Source organism: Haliotis asinina, chromosome 15 (assembly GCF_037392515.1).
Source record: "Haliotis asinina isolate JCU_RB_2024 chromosome 15, JCU_Hal_asi_v2, whole genome shotgun sequence".
In the NCBI taxonomy this organism is placed as follows: Eukaryota; Metazoa; Mollusca; class Gastropoda; order Lepetellida; family Haliotidae; genus Haliotis; species Haliotis asinina.
The window spans coordinates 40,890,083-40,911,004 of NC_090294.1; the positions used below are offsets into that span (position 1 = coordinate 40,890,083).

At 41.1% G+C, this 20,922-nt stretch overlaps 1 pseudogene; it reads left to right on the forward strand.

Moving 5' to 3' along the window:
- Positions 1–420: 420 nt before the first annotated feature.
- Positions 421–18,131, forward strand: LOC137266138 (peroxidasin-like; annotated as a pseudogene).
- The last annotated feature ends 2,791 nt before the right edge of the window (positions 18,132–20,922 follow it).

The following is a 20,922-nucleotide window of genomic DNA, read 5'->3' on the forward strand; positions in this document are numbered from 1 at the left end:
ATGCTGCCATTGCATAACAAGCAACTCGATATTTCTGATTATGATCTCCCCAAATGACTGCAAGCTGTGAAATTGCTAGTACTCATCTATTGTAAGCCTCTTTTCTGTCAGTCATATCTTTTCATAAAGCAGGACAAGGTCACTGAGATGACCATCGAGTTCCTTTACCAGCTAACGTTGTCGAGTCAGGGGTCCTAAATGGCCATTTACCACACAGGTCTTGTTCTGAGCGGGCCACCAACGCATAAAACCTTATCCCTCCCCTGCCACCCGTTTGTGTTGGTTTGTATTAGCAATACTACATGCTGTCATATCTGATTGAATTTATCATGTGACATCTTTAATTAGAATTTAGTGTGTATATAAACCGTTAGTCTGAATATTGTCCACACTGGCTCTGTCCATCCTGAAGCTGACAACATGCAGTCACTCCTTGTACAAGCTCTACTTATAGCACTCTGTGTTGTACATGCAGGTATGTTAAACTACTGACAATTTCCGCAGAGGAGTTGCAGTAGACTTTGTTAATCGTATAGTTACATACAGAACTGAATTCCATAAGCCAAACTTTCACATGATTTTCTAAATGATGTTCATGTATGTCCGGAGAAAACTTCATTTTTCGAGTGAATTATATTGTTCCAAAACACTTTTGGTGAACAGAGCATGCGCCCTTATTTTACACTGTGAATTTGAAACAGTTTCAAAAATATAAAAAAATGGCACGTTTCAATTTCATTGCAGATTGTGGAGGAAGCAGGACACCATGTGCATTTATGTCACGATCATCCAAGAGTAAAAGAAACATTGTGCTTGTAAACAGAAGCAGGTATGTGAGAAAAGATGGACTGAAAATCAAATTTAAAAAAATAGAAGCCACTAATATATAAGGTTCACACATTGATTAATCATGTGTATAATCAGTTTTTATTCTAAGTTGACATTTATAAAGTTGAAGGTCTAACATCTGTCTTGCAATTCATATAGGGCAATAACAGTGATAAAATTCCCTCTCAAACTATTGCTGTTTTGTCTAGGCGAACAACCTGCGACTCAAGTGACACCTATAGGACGGCTGATGGCACATGTAATAACTTACAGAATTCGGGCTGGGGTGCTGCAGGTGCTCAACTTGCAAGGTGGCTGGAACCTGAGTATGCCAGCGGTCAGTAAATATCTCATAATAGCTATTTCTCAAAATATTGACCGATTGAAAAGAGAGACCCTCTTAATTACAGATAATACCTCAAAAGTATCTCTATTACATTGCCAGTTTAAACATTCAAAATTGACAGCGTTGAAAAGTTACTTTTTATGCGTAAGTGAGACCTCATATCGCTCATGGGAATATGGGATTACAGCACGATGATGTCATACCAGGTGTTATAAAAGCGACAGATTGAAAGGTAGTGATATTCATGAAAACAGTTTCTCCAGTGTATGTAATAAAGTAAAATCCCAGAAACTGATCTGTTGTTGTTTGTAACAATATGCTATGACTGCAAAACCGAAGTAATACTGCTTCTGCTGTACATTTACAGGGACTGGAGGAAACCCCCGAGCTCTGTGCTCTGATGGCTCAGACCTGCCTAACCCTCGAAATGTCAGCAATCATGTTCACTTTGAGCTGAGTTTCCTGTCTGTCAGACACTCTGCCATGGTGATGCAGTGGGGTCAATTTATTGACCACGACATTACGGGGAACTCCGGTGATGACTGGTAAGTACATGCATTACTATTATTGTATCATTCAAATGTCAATTATTACAGTTACAATTTGAAGCGAGAGTATGATTCGCTTTGGGTGTCTTGTGTTCTTTATGAACACCACAGGTATTTCAACGTAAGCTTCTTTATTTTTGTCTCTTGTTCTGTATGTTGTCTTATGCTTTACAGATGATGGAAGTGACATTGATTGTTGTGACAGAGCTGATTATGTTCCCAGCGAGTAAGTTCTATATACTGTGCAGTAAACAGCAATATACTTGACATTAAGAATAGCTAGAACAAGTTAAAATAGCTAGAACAAGTACCTTGAATTTGCGAAACTGTGACATACATGATTTTCTTCTTTCATAAGTCCTGATTCTCCAGGCACCCATGAAGAGCCACCTCCTCGTGGTGGGTGCTGGGTAACGCTAAGTGCTCTTCTCCCGTGTGGACCCGGGACAGAATGTGTTCACAGCACCCCATTGCTTGTCGTAAGAGGCGACTAAATTGGGCAACCTGTTTGCCGTGGGTTGCGTCCCGTGTCGGTGGAGGACGGGATCCTGGTGGTTGAGGGCAGATGGGCTTTTAAGTGCGTTTCATTTGCCCAACACACCACTTCGGCCCTTACTTCACCTAGACGGGTGGTTGAATGGGCCCGATTCAACCAATCGGTTGGTCATGCCAAGCCCTGTGCATGAACTGTGTATGTATCTTTGGCACAGATTTGATTTGAAATTGTTTTGAATTTCGGCTTTGGCACTACTGGTGATCTGTAAGTTTTGATTGTGAATTCTAATATGAACTTTGCCTAGAGTCTTATGCCAGAAGGCGATGGCTCATGGGCCAATCTGGTAGTTTAATTATTTATAATTCTTCTACTGGAGTATATCATCCGGGTATCCTTGGTGCTGCAAGCTGGAGGCCCGCTTGCTTTAGCATTGTCCTTGTGATACTCCGTGGTGGGTGGGGAGCTCGGATGATGAACAATATGACACCAACCATGGCTTATGAAGTACCCCACAAAAAAACAAAGCGTCCACTTAATTGATCCTGTTGATACTGACCACAGACCGTCTCCATCGATTGAGTATTGGCCACGTTTCCTTGTTATTGAGACTCGGGACAAGACCCCATTAAAGCTGAACCCTTTTGCAGTATCTAAAGGCATTCAAGGTATTGCTGGGGATGTTCAGAACATTCGGCGCTTACGTTCGGGTGCGCTACTAGTTGAGTGCAGCAAGAAACAGCAAGCATCCAATCTGATGAGTATTGAATCTTTTGTGGGCATTCCGGTCACGGTCTCTGCTCACAAGACCTTGAACACTAGTAAAGGTATCATCAGAGATCGTGATCGATTGTTTGCTGACATGACCGGACTTGATATAGCATGTGAAATGAAAGATCAAGGTGTGCTATATGTGAAGCGCTTTTCAACCCGAAAAAACAATGAAACATTTCAAACTAATACCTATCTGTTTACTTTTTCATGTCCAAATGCTCCTAAATCAGTGAAGGCAGGCTATTGTAACATAGAAGTTGATACCTACATCCCCAACCCGCTCAGGTGTTTTAAATGCCAGAAATATGGACATGGCGTGAATACTTGCACATTGTCTGTTGTGTGTGCTCACTGTGGTGAGAAGACACACACAACAGAAGATTGTGACAGTGATTTCAAAAAATGCACCAACTGTTCAGTGTCCTATTTGGAAAGAACAAATGGAGATAAACAGAATAAAGTTTACTCAAAATATCTCCTTTCCTGAGGCAAAAAAAAACTGGTTAAAAGGTCTGATCTTCCAGAGAGTTACGTTACAGTAGCAAAAACATCATCGGAGTCTACCTAAAAAATAACAAAATCATCCACAGGATGCCAAACTATCTTGACTTGGATAAATTGCGATTCTCCACAGCTTTTATACCCTGCTATGTCATCTCAGACTGAGGAATCACTTCCTAGTACATCAAAGTCGTCTTCAGATCACAAATCATCATCATCTCAGTCACACTCGAAATCTCAATCGACAGCTGATAATCAACAAACTGTGAAAGGTAAACCAAAGTTTAAGCCTGATGCTTCAAAACAACAAAGTGGCAGAGCTCCTAAAGGGTCACAAAATATAATTCAGTTGTTTAATAAATATGGGTCTCTCGAAGACATGGACGTTTCTGAAAACGTCCATTTTAGGGCACATAGCTTGTCGCCCTCCAAAAGAGTGCGGGGTAGATCCCCAATAAATCCCCCCAAAAGATAGTTTATTCCAATAATATTGTACAGTGGAACTGCAGAGGACTGAGGACTAATTTACATGAATTACAGCTATTAGTCCAGGATTTTACACCTTCAGCGATATGTCTCCAAGAGACATATTTAAAACAAACAGATACATTTGACCTTCGTCATTTTAATGCATATCATTCTTTTTCACCTCCGGGTGATAGAGCCACTGGTGGGTCATCCGTTCTAGTCAGACAAAACGTTATTCAAAGCCCTGTTTCACTAAATACTAATGTGCAGGCTGTTGCTGTGAGACTAACTTTACATGTAGCGTTTACGCTATGCTCGCTCTATATTTCGCCGTCTTCGACGTTTGCCAAAACTGATCTGCAAGCTCTCTATGACCAACTCCCGAAACCCTGTATTATAATGGGAGATTTAAATGGGCATAACCCACTCTGGGGTAGTGTAGCTACAAACACTAAAGGTAAGTTATTGGAGGATTTTTGTTCTGACAATGATTTATGTATTTATAATGATGGTTGAAGCACATATTTACATCCTGGTACAGGGACCTATTCTGCTCTCGACTTGTCATTGACAAATTCTGAACAACTAAATGAATTCGAATGGTCAGTCCACGATGACCTATGTGGAAGTGACCATTTTCCTACTGTATTAAAAGCTGTAACTCCATCTGATGTTCCTCCTTCATCAAGACGAAATTTTAGAAAGGCTAACTGGGCTTTATATGAAACACTGTGTACGGAGAAACTTACACCGGAAAGTTTTATTGACGTTCCGGTGTTTTTCTGAGGAACTGAATTCCATAGCTGATGAGTGTATACCAAAGTCCTCTGTAGTTCCACACATAAGAAAACCATGGTTCAACGATGAGTGCAAACAAGCTAGGAAGGCAAGGAAAAAAGCAGAACATTATTTCCGTTGCCATCCTATGGTGCATAATTTAAATAAATTTAAGATTTTAAATGCTAAAGCACGGCGTACTTTTAAACAGAACAAACGCCAATCTTGGCAAAATTATGTATCTAAAATAAATTCTCGGACACCCATGTCCAAGGTATGGAACATGGTCCAGAAAATCAAAGGTAAAGGTACTAAATCTGCTGTCCATCACCTTAAACATGGAGATCAATTACTTGCTAATAAACTGGGTGAAACCCTTGCTAAACACTCTTCCTCTTCTAATTATGTACCTAAATTCCAGCAGTATCAAAAACAACAAGAAAAGAAAACTATTAATTTCAATTCTGATAATGGGGAAGATTATAATGAAACTTTTTCTATTCATGAACTCCATGCTGCTCTTGATCAAGCTCATGACACTGCTACAGGAGCTGATAACATCCATTATCAACTCCTGAAGCACTTACCAGAATCCTGTTTAGAGACGCTCTTGTATATATTTGATGACATTTGGACTTCCGGTAAATTTCCTTCTTCATGGTGTGATGATATAGTAGTACCCATACCTAAACCTGGACGTGATCATACTGATCCATCAAATTATCGTCCGATTTCATTAACTAGCTGTGTTTGCAAGACCATGGAACGAATGATAAATAATCGACTTGTTTGGTACTTGGAAACTAATAACCTCATAACTGATATACAATGTGGTTTCCGTAAAAGCAGAAGTACAGTCGATCACCTAGTGCGTTTAGAATCATTTGTGAAAAACGCGCTGATTAATAAACAACATGCTGTGTCTATCTTTTTTGATCTTGAGAAGGCATATGACACAACCTGGAAATATGGGATTTTGAGAGATTTACATGACTTCGGTTTCCGAGGTCGTTTGCCTGAATTCATATCCAACTTTTTAAACAACAGACAATTTCAAGTCCGAGTGGGTTCTACCCTGTCTGATCATTACAGTCAGGATCAGGGTGTTCCACAAGGCAGTATTTTGTCTGTCACACTTTTTAGTATAAAGATATATAGTTTATCCAAAGTTTTAAACAATTCAATTGATGGATCGTTATTTGTGGATGATTTTAATATTTCTTGTCGTGGGAAAAATATGCATACTATTGAACGGCAACTGCAGCTGTGTTTGAACAAAATAGATAAATGGTGTCTTGAAAACGGCTTTAAATTTTCTAAATTGAAAACTGATTGCATACATTTTTGTCGTAAATACAAACCGCATGAAGACCCTGAACTATCTCTAGATGGCACTCCCATTAAAGTTGTCAAGGAGGCCAAGTTTCTGGGCCTACTTTTCGACTCCCATTTAACTTTTTTGCTGCATATTAAATCCCTCAAAGCCAAATGCCTGAAAGCACACGATCTGTTGAAAGTTGTTTCCAACTCAAAGTGGGGAGGGGATCAAGCTACCCTTCTACACCTATATCGATCACTCGTTCGTTCTAAACTTGATTATGGCTCCATCGTCTATGGTGGAGCCTGCAAAAGCAATCTTAAACTTCTTGATTCTGTCCATCACCAAGGTCTAAGACTTTGTCTTGGGTCCTTCAGAACTTCACCTATTGACAGTCTTTACGTTGAGGCCGATGAACCATCTCTTGCACAACGCCGTATCAAATTATCTTTACAATATATCACAAAACTTTACTCTAACGAATCTAACCCTGCATATAACTGTGTCTTCAATCCTCTTTATGAGGATTTATATAGCAAAAAGTCTTCTCTTGTTCCACCTCTTGGGCTCAGAATAAAGCCGTTTATTGCTGCTGCTGGTATTGAGCTGGACAATATAGCTCCCTTCCGTCTTCTTTCGTCTCCCCCTTGGCAGTTGGTTAGGCCACAGGTTGACCTAACATTAACTAAATTTAAAAAATCAGAAACGAATGAGTTACAGTATAAACAAGAATATAATCAATTGAAACATACATATAACAATTACAAATCCTTATTTACAGATGGGTCCAAGGACGGTGGCGTAGTTGCTTGTGCTACTGTCATTGGATCGAGAACAATATCTTCTAGATTACCAGATAATAGTTCTATTTTTACAGCAGAAGCGAACGCCATATTAACAGCTCTTAAATATATTCAAAGACACCCGAAACGTAAACAGTATATAATATATTCCGACTCTCTTTCTTGCCTTCAGGCTATTAAAAATATTTCTTGTAAACATCCACTTTTAATAGAAATTATTGAACTGTATAATACTCTTGCTACTGGCCAATACGACATCGTCTTTTGTTGGTTACCCAGTCACGTAGGTATTTCTGGGAATGTGATGGCCGATCTTGCCGCAAAAGCAGCAGTCAACAAATCTGTGACACCACTTCTTATTCCCTACTCTGATTACAAAGCCATCATTAGACCTTATATCCATGATCTGATGAAGAAGAAGTGGGACACTCAAGTGGGTATCAATAAATTACATGAAATAAAACCTTATATTGGTTACACCTACTTGGGTTGTCAGTCCAGATTTGAGGAGGTCATCATGCGACGATGTCGTATTGGCCACACAAGATATACCCATAAATATTTGCTTAAAGGTGAGGATCCTCCGTTTTGTATCCCTTGTGATGGAAGAATCACAGTCAAGCATATCCTGCTTGACTGTGTTGAGTATTCCATAACAAGGGATCAGTATTTTAATTCACGAACTCTGAAGGATCTTTTTAATAACACAAGCTCTCATTTAATCATTGCATTTTAAAAAGAATTAGATTTATTGACTGAATTGTAACTAGATAAATATTTTATTATTGGAAGTTTAAATTGGTAACTGTGCTTGTTAGTGGCTGTATCCTCAAAGGGGGTTGAAGTACTGTAAAACTATTGTCCCCCTGAGAGGGTAAGTCCACAAACATTCAAAGTAAATTCAAACTTTCACGTTTTTAATCGTAGCATAAGTGTGTTTTTATTTGCATGGCTAGATTTCCCAAATTGCTGACGGCTGAGGGGATGATGTAAATGCAGCTAGGGTCCATGCAGGTAGCAAAGGTACAGTAAGTCCCCATGGACCTTAGTATGGTGATCTGCCTTCAGTTGTTAGCAATCTATAGCCCATTTTTATCTTGTATTGTCCTCTATAGATAAATTGTTTTAGGTATAGTTACTAGTTTTATATTCTCATCTGTGATATTCTAGTTGTTTTACTGTCCCTCGTTGACAGGTGTTATATAATAGATAATCATATATATTTCATTTTAGTATTAAATGTTCTCGTCACGATATGGCTGAGATATTGCCGATGTGACGTTAAACTTTAACTCACTCACTCACCCTGATTCTCCATGTTTCCCAATCATCCTTCCTGATGGGGACTTTTACTTTGGCGATGGGAAATGTATGAATCTGGTGAGATCGGAGGCTGTTTCCGGAACAGGCACAGATTCCGCAAATAAGGGAACACAACACTGATTTCTCACAAACGTATTTCAATAGATTTCCTGGAAGATACATTGCATGACGTCTAGCTGGTTCTAAACGGAGGTTGTGACAAAGTATAAAAAAACCAAAACTACCTACACGAACATTCGTTCATTCTGCTATTCTTTTAGGTATGTTAGCGTTAAAGAAATTTGGGCTCTTTTTCATGCTCGCTTCTGATGGAGAAATTTCTTTCTATGAGAAAACCTCATAGAAATAATCTTACATGGTACACTTATCTCATTGTCCCTCCCTTCCAGATCCTCGACAGCAGTACAACGAACTGTCTGCCTTCATAGACGGTTCCCACATTTATTGCATTTCTGACACTGAAATGGCAGAGTTTAGAGACACTGAATCCGGATGTGAGTTAAAACACTCTCCTGATTTTGAAATGTTGGAAATGTACGGTTTAGAAGCTGTTTCTTCAAGGTCGTCATTTAAAGACAATATTTCGACGAATACTACCGGTAACGCATTTTCCTACCCTTAACTATAACCGTTTATATGCAAGCATAACCATTAATATGTCACCGTATTGCTTTCCAGCTGGATTGCTGAAAGTGGGAACAAACAACCTTCTGCCGGAAGGAGATTCTGACGATTGCTTTCTCGATACCTCCGATTCAAGCAACTTCTGTTTCAAAGCATGTTGTTTCCAGAAAAAAATATTCTTGTATATATTTTGTGTACCTGAAGAATGTGTAAGTTGCTTTACATGCCGTGGGACACAGGGTGAATGAACTTTTTAATATCTATGCTGTTTAGAATCGCAATACATGATATTGTATACCTATCAGAGTAAACGTTATATTTAGGTTTACACATTATCAATGAAGGACAGATTCAAGTACGTTTCTTCGCGTTGACTATTATGTAACTGAGAGTTAGAGATTAAATGCACCATTGGATTCCCCTGTCAACCGAAATGCATGTGACTAATAGTAATCCTTGCATTCATATTTACCTGCAGGTGACAGTAGAGTCAATGTCTTCCCTGGACTTATGTAACTCAATGGGGGGGTAGGCCAGGCGCGACATGAATGCTGCCTTGCGATCCAGCTGACCGTGACTTGCCCTATCGGGGATTAGAGACCAACGTCTCACCCGACACTAATGGGGGACAAGATTGGTGTGGTGGGGTCACGCGGACCAACCTGCCAGCCACCTGGATCAACCTGCCAGCTGGGTGGATCGACCTGCCAGCTACCTGGATCAACCTGGCAGCTGGGTGGAACCATATGCCAGTTGCCCCTTCCCCTTGTGTCAATCAAAGCGGGGGATGAGCTGGATAAAAGGGGGACCAGACCCCACACTCGAGCAGACATGAACTGACGCTCGCCAAGTACAGTACAGTTCGCCGAGAGGGCCCCCTCCTGCTTCTGCCTGCCTTGCCCTGCCTCTGATGCCCCTGGTCAACCTGCCGGCTGATGTTATGAAGTAAATAAAAGTCGTTCCTTGAAAACCTCTGGCTGTCGTCTGCTTATACTTTGTTACAAGTATAGGCTATGCAGTGGGTTCTATCAACTGGTGCCGTGACCCGGATCCTCATCATAGTAAAGGACTGCCGACAAGAAAAGACACAGTGCTGCTACGTGGAGACTGGCCCAACGAGAAACTAGTGAGTAGACAGGGTTTTTGTTAGTACTCTACAACATTCATGATGACTAACCAGGAGATAGGTGAATTCTTACAAGGTTTGACCAACCACATTTCAGGACACTTAGCTAACTTATCAGCTAAAATCGGGACTCAAGGAATATCGGCGGTAGTTAGGAATTTTGATGGGGACCCTAAGAGGTATAAGGAATGGATAAAAGGCATAGAAAAATATTTAGTATTGACCAATTCAGGTTCAAACCAAACAAAAAATGATAGCTTATCAAACCAGCACAGGGGTCGTCAGCGATTTTATATTTAGGTTTATGAATGACCATGAACAGGCAACGTGGGAGGAGTTGAAGGAGGAATTAGCCAGGCGATTTGCAGAAATAACTGACCCGCAGAATGCTTTTATGTTGCTTCGATCACTTCGTCAAAAACCTGGGGAAAGTGTGCAGTTATTTGCTGAACGCTATTTCAATTTGGCTGAGGAAGCCTATGCCGGCCTAGGACAGGATGGTAATGGTATGGCTGTAGAGAGGCAACTTGTAGGTTTCTTTATAGATGGGCTTGCCTTCGATTACTTACAAAAGAAATTAATGCGAGAAAATCCCCCCAATCTGGGGACGACTGTCACCTCAGCTACCCATGAGCAGAACATTAGGGCTCGTTTTCAACTAAGGTTAGGAAGAGCCAGTAATAAAGGCAGGACCCCGAGAAATAGTAGGGAAGGAATGTTCCTAAATGAATGAAGGGAAGAAGCGATGGACATAGACCACTTAAAGCACAGGAAATGCTTCAAGTGCCACCAAACAGGGCATAGGGCTAGGGATTGTAGGATCCCAGCTAGTCAGAGTGGGTTACAGTCGAGAAGAGGAATTCATGCAGTAGTAGGGACAGGGCGTCCACCCTCCCCAAAACCCATAGTGTGTTGGTTATGCAGTCAACCGGGACATGTTAAGAGGGAATGCCCGACTAGACGCAGGGTGACCTTTGCCCACACCAATGATAGAGCTTTAAACTAGAACCTCTTCCCCACAAGAAAGCCACTGGGGAAGAGAGTGAAAGGAGGTACTCCATTAATCTAGCAGGAAGACCAAACTCATGCAGCATAAAGATAGGTAAAAGAAAGGTCAGGTGTTTAATAGATTCAGGAGCAGAAGTTTCAATAATACATAGGAGAATCTTTGAGCTAATTAAGGGATTTTGCAAACGTGATAAGAAAAAGATTTTGCTACAGGGAGTCAATGGAAATGCTCTGGAAGTAGATGGCAGTGTCAATCTCACTTTCAAGCTTAGGGGTGTCACTCTCAATCATACGTTCTATGTTGTCGGTAACATGAATCGGAATATGATACTTGGCCATGACTGGTTGATCCAGGCTGGTGTTCGACTTTACTTTGATCTTGGTAGCTTAAGGATTGGCAAGACTTATGTTCCCTTAGAGGAAGATATTCACATTTCCTCTGTAGCGAGGCTAGCAGCCGATGTAACAATAAAACCTCAAAGTAAAAATGTCTTGAGAACTAAAGTGAAGAATAGGGATGGCATGCTGATTGATGATGTGTATCAACTGACCACTATTGATACTGGTTATTTGGCAAGTGAACCTGGTGTCCTAGTTACTAACTCCATTGTCAGGGTAGATAAACACAGGGATATCCCCGTCATGTTAGTCAATAACACAAACAAGTCCATTAGGCTTAAACGAGGGTTATGGGGAAGTTAGAAAGCATTCCTTCAGAGAACTTGGTCAAGAAGTCAGACCTGCCAGACAATGACATACTAGATGACAAGGACACTGACATTAACGTACCACCAGAACACAGGGATAATGTCTGTGACATAGTTAAACGTAACCGTGACCTCTTTGCAAAAAATGACATGGACTTAGGACATACAGACACGGTGACGATGAAAATAGACACTGGTGACCATCCCCCAATTAAAATGAAGCCCTATAGAACACCGTTGAACAAGCGCCACGTAGTTGATAAGGCAATTAATGAAATGCTTGAAGCTAGAATCATACAATGATCAAGGTCACCGTGGAGTTTCCCAATAGTAGTGGTTGACAAGAAGGATGGCAGCAAAAGGTTTTGCGTCGACTTCCGATCTCTGAACCGTATTAGTCGCCCGATTTCAACGCCTGTACCTCTGATCGATGACATCCTCACCCAATTAGGATATTCTAGATACTTTACAACCCTGGATTTAAAGTCTGGATATTGGCAGGTGTCGATGGATGAAAAGGACAAAGAGAAAACTGCATTCGCCTGTCATCGAGGACTTTTTGAGTTTTCCGTAATGCCATTTGGCTTATGTAATGCCCCGTCAATCTTTACAGAACTAATGAATATCGTTTTAGAGGATCTTGAGGCTTTTGCTATTGCCTACCTTGACGATGTCCTTATCTTTTCTAAATGTTCAAAATGTTCATTCAAGCAAAAAGAAACTAACTATTTGGGGTTCGTCATCAATCAGGATGGGATCAAACCCGATGGGAAAAAGGTCGAGGCAATCCGATCCATGGAGGCCCCAGCCTCAGTTTGAGAAGTCCGCAGTTTTGTTGGTATGTGCAGTTACTATTGGAGATTTATACCAAATTTCTCGAAGATAGCAGAACCAATTGTGAAACTAACCAAGAAGTATGCTCAATTCGCTTGGACAAAAGAATGTCAACAGGCCTTTCAGTTCTTGAAGAAGAGTCTCACGGTGGTACCCTTGCTGACATATCCAGACCCTAGAAAGCCATATGTGCTGTATACAGACGCCAGCGACAGCTGTGTAGGTGCCTGTCTAGCACAAGTACATTATGATGACAGTACATCCGCAGGGGTTGAGAAGCCGATCCATTTCCTCTCACACAAATTGACAGATACCCAGACGCGGTACGCTATCCATTATGCCTTACAAAAACTTGACCACTATTTGCATAATGCCAAATTCATCATCCGAACAGACCATAAACCTCTGAAGTACCTTCTGGAGTCACCGATGCAGAATAAGAAAGTGCAGCTTTGGGCACTGGGGATTGCAGGCTACAACTGCGAAATTGAGTACATTGCAGGAGTGACCAATACCTGTGCTGACCTCCTGTCAAGAGTACCTACCCACCCAGAAGTCGATACCAATCCTGAGGATGAAATAGTACTAGATGGTCCTGACAATGCCCTAGAGATTAATGTCTTCGACTCTGGCAAATTTTCTACAAAAGAGTTTGCTAGCTGTGAGCCTAAACAAAGTGAGGCCCAAGAGATTCTCAAAACCTGTAAAAAGGGTCTTGACATGAGATCCGAACAGCTGAAGGACAAGAACATTCAGGATATCAAGACCAAGCTGGAAAAGGGTAGTGGAGATGAATCACCACTGAGAAGATTTCTAATCATAGATGGTTTACTCTATTTTATGAGTGATGCAGACGATGAGCCGGTACCATGGTTATATGTGCCTGAACAGCTGCAGCAAGATGTTGTGACACAGTATCATGACGAGAATGGACATATGGGAATTGGCAAGACATTTGAGTCAATAAAAACCAAATATTATTGGCCGAATCTATACAAAAAACTGTATAGCTACATCACTAGGTGCATCACTTGTCAAGTGCGTATGATGAAAGTACAGAAGCCGCCGCTACAAGACACTGATATGCCACCCTACCCATTTGCCAAGGTTAGCATGGACCTTTCTGGACCATACCCTACTTCCTTGTCTGGGAACAAGTACATCATAAGCTTTGTGGATCATTTTAGTGGTCGGCCCGAGGCGTTTCCCGTTCCAGACAAAACAGCGGAAACCGTGGCCCACTTACTGATCGAGGCGCCCCGCTTCAGATCGTTACGGACAATGGCACGGAGAATGTAAAGCAAATAGTTAAGGAAACTCTGGAGGCGCTGGGGGTAAATCACGTGAAGACCTCATACTATCACCCACAGGCCAACAGTCGAGTTGAGCAGTTCCATCGGACTTTGCACGATGTACTCGCTAAGAAGCTGGATGATAACCTGACCAGTTGGGATTTGTACCTCAACCAGACATTGGCCGCCATAAGGTTCAACATCTGTGAGTCTTCCAAATTCTCGCCCTTCTTGTTGTTGTATAATCGGGATGTTGTGTTACCCATTGATAATCTACTCAAGCCGAGGCGAAAGTACACCGGAGAGGATGAACACGAGATCAGGTTACAACAACAACACAAATCCTTCGTACTGGTTCATAGAAATATGAAAAAGGCTAAACGCAGAGAGAAACAGTATGCTGACAGGAACAGGAAGCCGAACAAAATAAAGATAGGAGACCCAGTCTTCTACAGGTTCCATCAGTGGAAGAGCAAACTGCAAAACAAATGGAAGCCATTTTACAGGGTCATAGATCAAACCTCACCTGTCACCTATATTATCCGATGTCAGCTTGATGGCTCAACAACAAAAGCCCATGCAGAGCATCTGAGGATAGCTGATATAGACGAATGGGATATCCCGAAGGATACCAGTGGTTGACCTAAGAGGAAGACTGCCTATGTTGTCCCTCCCTCCTCTGAATCAAGTTCAGAAAGTTCAGACGCCAAGACGGGGGATCCTTTGGCTAGAATCGCGAGACGATATCGCCAAGAGAGATCCGATTCTGAGGATGAGGATGACATCCCCCTAGCCGAAGTCGTGAAGCAGCTAAGGAGCAAGAAGCGGGAACTAGAAATAACCAAGGGTTATGACTCTGACGAGTATACTGATAGCTCACAAACACATCAGGAAGATGTGGTGAATGTCGTCAATAGCAACCCTGTCACCATGACAGGTGAAACGGATAAGAAACCTAAGCCTGGAAACCACGTTAAGAAGTTACTAGACGCTGTAGCCCAACTATTGTAAGGCTTCACAATAGATGGTTAGCTACGACTGCAATGTACATATTAGTAATGCTACATATACATGCCCATATAGATATGTTTATTCACTGGACGATTTCTTATGACAACTGACCAAAAGCTGCATATGTATATATACATATATATATGGTTTTTTTCAACATCTGTGAGTTTTCAGATAATCATTATGGGTGTCCTAATTCTTTTTGTATGTATCGGTCTAGCCAGTGGTACCATGATGATCGAAAATATCATATTTCAAAAGTTGAATGACGTGACAACAACCAGATCTAAGTGGCTAATCACCTTTGTTATAGACCTAAAACCTTACCAAATGCATCTATCCAAATGTCAAATGGATATTGCAGACGTGGCATTAGTTATTCATAAGGTAATCAACAAGAACTATAGTGCTGCTTATGCTGGAATAGTCGGCATGTTCATAAAACTGGATCAAGAAATAAATAGTTTGAATATCACATTAAAGTAATCTTCAGGAAAACTTTTTGGAATATCGCCACCTGTCGAGGCCTAAAAGGTTGCTTTTACCCTTTGTCGGGAAAGCATTGAGTTTCCTTTTCGGAACAGTGTCAGATGAGGACCTGGGTAGTATCAAAAGGAATGTACATAAGTTAGCCACTAACCAAGCTCGTTTTGCGCATGAAGTGCAGGAAGGATTAACCATCCTGAACGTATCCAGAGTCCAAATTGGGGAAAATCGTCATGCCATAAATAATATAGTAGATAGCTTACAACAAGTTGACAGCTCAATCCGGAATGTCACCAACCATTTCCGAGTATGCATAGACAGCCTTGAGTGGGCTGTTAAGACTTATCTACAAATAGAATTGGTAATAGAGGAACTAAGACAAACGATAGGAAACTTTGCCACTTATTTGGAACACCTTCATTTACAACTAAACATGCTATCCCTGGGCCATATGTCGCCTAGCACAATAACGCCCACGCAGTTGCTAACTATCTTACAAGAGGTAAAAATTCATCTCCCCCCAAGGTTCAAGTTAGCCGGTGATCCCGAAAATGAGTTATGGAATTTCTATAGGACCCTTAAGTGTACTACAGTGCTTTATGACAACAAGATAGTTATAGTTGTCTCTCTACCTCTCTTAGATCTAGATGGTCATGTAGAGATATATCGAGCCCATAACCTACCTATTCCTTTCCTGGCCAATGAAATTCACAGCACTGAAAATGGTTTCCAAAATTCAATAGCTACATACAAGTTGGAGGCGGAACTAATAGCAGTGAACGCTAAGCGTACTAAGTACATGCTATTGAAAGAAACAGAAAAGCATGAGTGTACTGCCAGTATGGTCGGTTACTGTCAAATTCAAAGTCCTGCATACCCCATAAACTTCAGTCAGCTATGTATAGTTGCCCTCTTTATGAAAAATGATCAAAAGATAAAGAGATTCTGCAGGACACAAGTGATGCCTCAGGCTATTCTACCTCTAGCTAAATATCTGGCTACAGGACAGTGGGTCGTAGCAACGCGTACTAAATTGGACTTCACCATAGTTTGCGAAAGTGACGTCAGACGACCCCATGCCCTAATGGCGCAACCTCCCTTGGATGTGATAAGGTTAAAAAAGTCCTGTTCTGCATCAAATGACTATATGACTCTATTGCCCTATTATCAAAATGAGAGCAGATGTAATGTTGAGGACATATTCCCGAACATGGTCAATACATTGAATATAACGGAAATGCTTTTGCTGGAACCCTACGAGGAAGGACGTTTGATCTTACAAGGGTTAAATTACCAAAGAAATTAAGACACCTCGATAAGATTCCAATGGGACACTTGGTTGAGCAATTAGAGTCAATGGATACCGTTGAGGAAATGGGGACGGGGAATTATTTATGGTCTTTTGTCATGGTAGCATTGTCACTTGCCCTGATAATGGTGTCAGTTACTGTCTATTCCAAAATTATCAAACCCTGGCTAGCCGAAAGAATTAGGAGGGGAAAACACACCCATGCTACTTCCGAGTTTGAGTTGGTGCCTGTTGAAACGGAAGGTGCGGTTACCACCGACAGGGAGCGGATAGCCTCTGCACCACTCGTGCCCGGAAGGACGGACAGGACGGGAACAGCCACCGTAGTGCGGCAGCTTTACCCAAGTCTGAATATGACTGGCTAACCACAAATAACGATGACAGTGACATGAACCAGACTGTGCTGTGTCCCAACTGGGGTCCAAGGAAGGACTCATGGACAAACAGTGTTCGCTTTATTCCCAAATGTGTTTATAGTGTGGGAATACATGAGAATTTGTGTGAACTGTAATCAGTGATAACGGACTGTAGCATACGTATCCGGCCGAAAACACAACGCAAAGACTATATCACCTTGTAAACGAAATGAAATTTTTCTGCCGAAAAATTTTGGAATACAAAGGGGCGTATGTAACACAATGGGGGGGGGGGGGGGGGGGTAGGCCAGGCGCGACATGAATGCTGCCTTGCGATCCAGCTGACCGTGAATTGCCCTATCGGGGATTAGAGACCAACGTCTCGCCCGACACTAATGGGGGACAAGATTGGTGTGGTGGGGTCACACGGACCAACCTGCCAGCCACCTGGATCAACCTGCCAGCTGGGTGGATCAACCTGCCAGCTGGGTGGAACCATATGCCAGTTGCCCCTTCCCCTTGTGTCAATCAAAGCGGGGGATGAGCTGGATAAAAGGGGGGCCAGACCCCACACTCGAGCAGACATGAACTGACGCTCGCCAAGTACAGTACAGTTCGCCGAGAGGGCCCCCTCCTGCTTCTGCCTGCCTCGCCCTGCCTCTGATGCCCCTGGTCAACCTGCCGGCTGATGTTATGAAGTAAATAAAAGTCGTTCCTTGAAAACCTCTGGTTGTCGTCTGCTTATACTTTGTTACACTTAGCGCTCTTCACACTCTCTTCATGAGAGAACATAACCGTGTTGCAACAGCTCTTAAAGGATTCAACGCTGACTGGGATGACGAAAAACTCTTCCAAGAAGCACGACGAATAGTCATTGCTGAACTACAGGTATGAAATCCCTTCTGTAGAAGACAAATGAATCAAAGTGATCAAACTAGTGAAACGTATAGTGAGGTGAATACAATGGTTCTAAACGGTGACTGTAACTGATAAAATGATGACACTTAGTAATCTTAAGGACAAAAATAGTTTTAACCCTTCAACCTTTACAATCGAGGTTAGATATTATTGTAGTCATATGAAGAATGACACGGACATTGTATATATTCCATCAGGTAATCACATACAACGAATGGCTACCTCAAATTCTCAGTGACGATGGGGTTGTAAACAACAGCCTCGGACTCGGCAACTGCTGAAGTTACTAATGTCCAAATTACATGTAAAGAATGTGTCTGTAATTTTTCAGTAACAGCATTGACGATATTGACCTGTACAGTGGAGGTATTGCTGAAGTTCCTGTTACGGGTGCAGCTGTAGGATACACATACATCTGTCTGATCGGTGAACAGTTCAAGAAACTGAGGGATGGGGACAGGTTCAGGTTTGAATCTACAGACTCTGTCACTGGATTTACGTCCGGTAAATACATGACACCTCCTTTCTTGTATTATCAATGTTGATCAGTTGTAGAAGAGCATCAGCACTATTCAGCGTCAGGCCTTCCTGAATGTTCACTTTGGCGGTGATGAATCGGCGTATATTGAATTATAACATGGTTTTACAAGTGCACTCGTTCAGAGTTGAATATGTTCTTGGGTATTAGGGTAGATCACTATTGAACCTTTCGCCTGCATAGAAAGAGTTAAAGAATATATGTCTAAATGCGTGTGATCTATGTAAGATTGTTAAACGTAAGTGGGAGTGGACCAATATGCCCTTATCTAGTTATGTAAAATCGTGATATACCCTGAACTGCACTATGGCGCCATCGTATATGGCGTAGCCTACAAAGGCCATCTAAACTGTTCTGTTCTGCTTACCGATTCTGTCCTGGATGCTTTCTAACATGCCACTTTAGGTGACAATCGTTCATACTCCAGATACACTAGACAATTAGAGACCTACATTAGGTACGTACACACGCTATCGGAAGTTAACATATTGAACATCCAACCAAACCTCAATCTGTGTTTCTTATGAACTTATGGCTATTCCTATTACACGGTGATGTGATATTATCGGGAGAGATGACGAAATTACATTGAAAACTGTTTGTGGAATTGTCTAATGCTGGTTTAGTCTATTTTCAGAAATCCTCAAGTGGAATGCTCTACCCTGAAGGAAGTAAGGCTTAGGAAATGGCAAGAATAACAAGAATAAAACATCCTTTCCCCACCCACGTCTTGTCAGCAAGTTAATAAATATATCCTTTCGATGAAAATGAGAATTTGTAATTTTATCACACGGATCTTTCATGGATGCCACAGGGACATATATGTCCCTCCTCTTCACCCCTCACTTTGAAGTCCAATTAAATTCTAGATATACCACGCACATGTATATGCTTCACAGTTTTGAATTCTGTGGAAAATTCCCTGTTTCTTGATAGCTTCTACTATTAGCTCCGACCAAGCTAAAGTATTTAAAATTGTTTTTCAAAATAGGCTTCATCGTAAATGTCACCATTTTTCACCTTATCCAAAATCGCGATTCAGAGCCTTATTTACTGTATGTTTTGAAATGTGAAAATCGGATAAATACTGTGAGCATTGAATCTCAAAAATAACATATTATTGATCACTGATATCAAGTTTTCATGTAACCAGGAATGATAATTCTGAAACGTCGCCAATGAACCCAGAATCGGTTGGAATGTTTTCGAAAATGCACTTACACGAACGCCGAAGTGCACTTTCCGCCATATTGGATGGTGTTTAGAAAATCCCGTTTCGAGAAGGCCGTTATTGAGATGCCTGTTACGTCGCTTATATTTCATAGTCAGCTGCGAGAAATGCATCATTGAATTCCCCACACATCTTAGAATCAAATTACAAATGGTCTTTGTCACCAATATCAAACTGTCTAGATAATACGAAACGAAAGATACCAGTTATGAAAACGAACGCTGTGCTCGAAAGACAGCACTTGTTTGAAAAAACCCGATTTTACACTGCGTAGCAATTTCGGAAAATTTCCAGCATCCAGCCGTGTAATTATTGCTTACAATGGCTCAATACGCTTAGAATATTTAGCGGAAGAGTATCGTAGCAAGAAATAGCAAATTAAATATAGATTAAATGCAATCATTTGATAATTCATATGAAACTGTCAAACTTTCAGTGCAGCGTGACTCCATGACTGACGCAAAAATGACGTAGAACGACAACGGTTCTTATCGGCATTTCTGACTTCTTCCGTCCTTTACAATGTAAGCTATAAAAACATATTACAATACACAGATAGTCAGAATACTTCTGATTACTTACATCTCACATTTATATACAAAAGTTTCCTGAATCAAGGAAAGAGTCCTCATAAAATCCTGTCTACCCTTGTCAGCGAAGCCGCCATTTTGAAAGAAATCGGTCATAGGTAGTGATGTCACCCGTCAACATTGTTGCACATATTAGGCAATTTCTTTGAGGTGAAGGTCGGTTGAACAAGAGAGAACACAATGGACATATCAGTCCGATTGCACTTTCAGTATTTTGATGTATATTTTGCTTCTCGTTCAGACATTTTGTCATGAAACAGATTTCAGTATCTGCATATATATCATATATCATATCATATGTGGATATAGGGTATGCATTTTTTTCTTTGAAAGCTTTTGATTGTTTGAATAATATTTACATGGGAAATTGACTCAGTAAGTGTACTATACAACATTTTAAGCCGTTACACAAGTGGTAGATCACACGTAGCCATTACTGCAACATGTGCTTTAGTTCCCGTGATGTACAATATTCAATACGTTGGGACAAATATTACAGTTTCATATTAACAGGTTAATAAACAGCCTTATAAGTAAAACTGTAAATATTAATGAAAATGATTTGTACATTGTATGAAATGTATAGGTACACACATATTGCATTGGTTTGTGTCGTTTTTATAGACAAAACAGTTACGAAAATTGCCTGACCAGGTGCAAGTTTGTCAAAATTGTTTTATAAATCATTATCATTGTTTTAGATAATAAAGTCA